This window comes from Falco naumanni, chromosome 9 (genome assembly GCF_017639655.2).
Source record: "Falco naumanni isolate bFalNau1 chromosome 9, bFalNau1.pat, whole genome shotgun sequence".
Lineage (NCBI taxonomy): Eukaryota > Metazoa > Chordata > Aves > Falconiformes > Falconidae > Falco > Falco naumanni.
Genome location: NC_054062.1, coordinates 42748507 through 42753224, shown reverse-complemented (window position 1 = coordinate 42753224; position 4718 = coordinate 42748507). Strand labels below are relative to the sequence as shown.

At 37.1% G+C, this 4718-nt stretch overlaps 1 long non-coding RNA gene across 1 annotated transcript; it reads left to right on the top strand.

Annotated features, from left to right (window-relative positions):
- The first annotated feature begins 430 nt into the window (after window positions 1-430).
- Window positions 431-3425, top strand: LOC121093563. Its single transcript, XR_005829612.1, has 4 exons — window positions 431-505; window positions 812-908; window positions 1681-1846; window positions 3228-3425. It is a non-coding gene; the product is annotated as an uncharacterized LOC121093563 (long non-coding RNA).
- Window positions 3426-4718: the final 1293 nt, after the last annotated feature.

The window sequence follows — 4718 nt, the reverse complement described above, 5'->3', positions numbered from 1 at the left end:
TCGGAGACTTGCAGGTGTTTAGATTTTAAGATGACATTTGCGACTGTAAAAGTACTATTTGCAGCAAGAGCCTTGATAAATATAATACTGTCTGAAGCTCTGTGTGCCCCCCCAGCTGGTGCTTTAGAAGAGGAGAAAAGGTTAATTTAATCACATCCAGGGAAGTTAGCAAAGTTACTTACTGAAGGCTTAAAAATGAGATTGAACTGCCAAAACCTGCCAACTGCTCGAGCCAAAACGGGCTGCCAAGTGGTGATTTGCACAAAGTGTGTGTGTGTGGAGATCCAGAAAGGCCAATCTAGAAAGTCAGATCTAGTTTTTGAGGGGTTTTGTTGTTGTTGTTTTTTTGTTTGGGGTTCTTTTTTGGGGGGGTGTATGGTAAATTCTACACACTTCAGGGAGCAATTGTCCATGGAAACTCATGTCCCCTTCAGTTTGCAGCCTTTCTGGAAGAGCCCAAGACAGACTTCTCAAGTGACCCCTGAAGATCAGAGAACAAGATCATGTACGGCCAACTGACTGATATTTCTCAGTGTATATATCTAGATTTAGATACTTGACATCCTCCTTCTCTGCTTATGGAGAAGTAAGAGGAATATTCATTCCTACGCTTGCCCCTGAGCTTTTTTCCCATTCTGCCATCTTCTACCTGGTTTTGCCTACCCGCTTTACCTTCTTCTGTTCTCTCTTATTTTCCTTCCTTCAAACGTTTAAACTATTGCATGTTGTTTTCTGTCTTTTTTTTCATCACTTTGTATATTTCTTATTATTGTTCCTAAGTCACTAAACCGGCTTCTTTCCTGCCTTGCAGAGTGAGCCTGTTTGGAGACATCACCTGCGATGAGTGATTTCCCGAAACACCGACTCAGTGGAGCCATGGCACAATCACGAAGGTTAACTCCCCAAAGGTAATTAGAAATCTCTCTACCATTTGATTACCATAGAAGCCTTGTTCCTGCCAAGGATGGTCTTGTTAAGAAGATGCCAAGTTTCAAGGAAGCAATTCAGAAATGCAAGTCGTACATTAACAGACTCCTAAGCAGAATGTAACAGATCATAAAAACTTACAACACTCAATGCCCTCCTTGAAACAGGATTGGAAAGCAGTGATCCCTCATTGCATGGGAGATATTAGAGAAATGATCTTGCAGCGACAATTCAATAACTCCTAAGTTAAATCTCCTTTTAGATTTGAAGATGTTTATACATATATAGCAAAAACTTAGTTGAGGCAACAGATGCAGTAAAGTTTGCAGAAGCTACTCTGAGCCAGTAAAAAAAAAAAAAAAGGCAGTTGATTTGCCAAGAGAAGCAAACACAACCCAGTATATCACACCAAAAAAAAAAAAAAAGTTAAAAAGCTATGCATAGTGAAAACCTAGAAATTTGGGTTTTAAAATGCTTTTATTAAGGATTTCAATTCAGCTGGGTTTGCAGAAGTGTTGATGCAGAGCTCTGCCTGCCATTTTGCTGGAACACTGCAGGTGGTTGAATATACTGGGAAAGATACATTTCACTGGGAACTTTGAATTCAGATTTTCCTGTGAATTGTCACAACTGTGTTTCAAGTACCTTGGTGGGCTGATACAGGTTTTTCAATGTGTTTCAGAAAAATCATTGTTATTTATTGCTTTGACTGAGTATGAGGAGACTTATCACCATTCTTTAATCTCTTTGCAGGTTTTCAAAAAAGCTCTTAATATACCACCTCATGTTAAAAGTTGTCAGCACCGTTGGCAAGCACTAAAGAGGAACACGAAGGAGTTGTACTTTTCTGGATGTGATTAATTTTGGCACAGTGCTTGTTCCCATGGCTGAGCCCTGCGTGCACTGCTGTTCTTGTCAGGTTTGTTACGTGTATTTTCTCTTTCCAAGGTATTATGTCTTCACTGTGAAACATCCATCCAGACTCAGATTTGGCAAACTGGGTCTGAATCTAGCAGCATGTTGGTTTCCAGGAAAAAATAATTTGTTCCCTTGGAAAGAGAGAAGGGATTTGGATTTTAAAATGCTTCATTGTATTTTACAACACAAAACTCGCTTTACATTTCTGTATGTAACATTTCACAGGCAGTTGCTTAGGAGCGACCTTGATGCTCACTGAGTAAATTATAACATGCGATGTGAAACTTCACGTTCTCTTTTTAAATGTTAAATTCTTAGAGAGTAATAATAGCTTCAGAATTTCGATGTTCCGAACATGACTGTTGACAATATGTTTTCCTTTCTAGCTAAGGGCAGTATATAGTCAGTGGAATTTTTAAGCAGGTTTTCCTCCCTAGGAAATTAGCCTTGAAATTATAACACAGCTAAGGAAACTGAGTAAAGACACAGGTGCTGTACATAATCACCCAAGCTGTCTGTGAGAGACTTAAGAGGAAACAGAAGTGACTTAAAGCTTTTCTAAACTAGATTCTGTGTATACAGACAGAAACCCCTATATGGGGTTAATTTGAACATTCATCTAGTTCACTCTTTTGTTTCTAACAGAGGTTACATAGAAAATTCAAAGAAGCTCATATTAAACAGAGGTCGGATTTAATTGCCTCCATATTTATTTTATTTCTTACCTCAACTTGCTAATAAAGCATAGAGCTCATCATGGATATGACACAAATATGAAGCAGGATTAGTATTTAATACTGTGGTAACAGTCTCGAGTCAAATCTTCTGGTGGTGCATGGAGTGAACAATGTAAATAGCTTCTAAATATCAATACAGTTTTATTGCTGGGGGAAATATATATATTCCTGAAAAACCTGGATGATCAGTGCTAAATCTTGAGGGAAGTGTTTCTATTTGCATTGCAATATAAGCAATTAATTTATTACTAGTTGTCTTTCAACTGCTGTAATACTTTAAGATAAATGGATGGTTATCTCCAAAAGAAAAGTCTGTCACGGCCAGGGCAGGTCTGTGGTAAAATGGGAGTAGTTCAGTAGTGAACATGGAGGCTATAGGGATGTGTCTTCCAGGAATGGCTACCCATGGCTTCACTATAGCGATCCACACTTCTCCTGTTTTATCTTGGGCATAATTTTTTTACTTTATATAATACTGATATTCTGGGAAATTGTGCCTTCATGAAGGGCCTTTTAATGATAATAATGGATATTTGGGTGTGGTTTTGTGGCAGTTTAAGAAAAAAAAAATTCCTCCTCAAAAATACATATTTAAAGGAGGACTTCATATTTTGTTGACACCAGCAAACTCTTGATTTACCACAGATGAAGGATACCAAGTACACAGTCCAGGAGTCATAAATTCTGCTTACTCTCAGCTCAGTTCAGGGAGAGATTGCAGCGGTGATGTCCTTCCAGTTTCATTCTTGTTGTAAGTATTAGAATTTGGGAAGAGCTGACTATTTTTGTTCACGATATTTGGTGCTCTGAAGCTGCCAGCTTAGATGCTTGTTGTAAGGTGAATTATTGTCTGTTAGGCCTGGGGTGAAAAAAGTTTCATAGAAAGTAGAAAGCTAGGTATATTTTTGTAATAAAATAATTTTGAAATGAAAGTAATTCTTCTGTTTCTTGAATTGTTATTTCATCTGCTGATGAATAGGGAATGGTGTGCTGCAGTAGTTCTTATTTCAGTCAAATCCGCGTTAAGTTATGGTACAGACTTCAGCCCAACAGATTTAACAGTGTGTTAACTAGTCAGAGTCATCGTTATTAAATTATTATATTAATCATTGTGATGTTTCTGAGCTTTGTTATTCCAGTTAAATACAACTTTCTAGAAGTTAAGGGTTTGATTGTGTGTTACTCGGTTATTCAAAGCTGTTGGTATGCAGCTTTCAGCCAGTATATTTCTGATATGGTTATTGGCTTAAAAAAAAAAAAAAAAAAAAAAAAGACAGTTGTATATTTTAATTTTCTGTACTGCCAATATTGAAGGAAGTCTCCCTCATTTTTTGCTCAGGGAGATAACTCAGCTGATAACCTTTGTATAGTTCAGAGACTCACTTCATTGCTTTCTAATAGAGTTTCTGGAGAGTATAGATTTAGATTACAATGTCGAATGACCATAGGGCCTCAGGGAAATATGTTCTCATTAATGGACTTGTTAATGATTATCATTGAAGGGACGCTAATAGTATCAGATGTAAACGTTGTCACAGCCCTCTATCTTTATCAGGCAGATATGGAGATGCATCATTAATTCACACAGACTGATTCTCAGAGCTGTGCAAATGGATGATGTGGTATGATAATGTCTGAAGGAAATTAAAAGCTGTGCATTATCAATTTAATATTTCAGATGACTATTTCCAATTCATACGGTCTAAGAGATAAGAGGAATTGAACCGTGACAGTAGTACGGATCATTCAAAAGAGATCAAAATCAGACTGTGCCTCCATCAGTTCCAGCTTCGCAGTGGTCTTCTGCATCCTCTTTGAGAGTGTTGTGACAAATGCAAACTTGTACCGGTGAAGTCTCTCAGCTGAAAAGTTAAACACACATACGCTATATAAACACAAAAAGCCTACGGCAATATGAAACAGTTTGCAGAATCTAGAATAATTTTAAAACAATCTCTTTTTCAGGAGTTACGTTTATTCAAGTACAGTAGTATCTTTTTTTCTTTATCTTGACTTCAGTGGGTTTATTCATAATGCATTGAGAGCAATAAATCAGAATCCATCTGAAATTTGTAGCTTTTGACACTACATATTAATAGCATATTTGTTAATTCTTTGCTCAAATGTTATAACCAT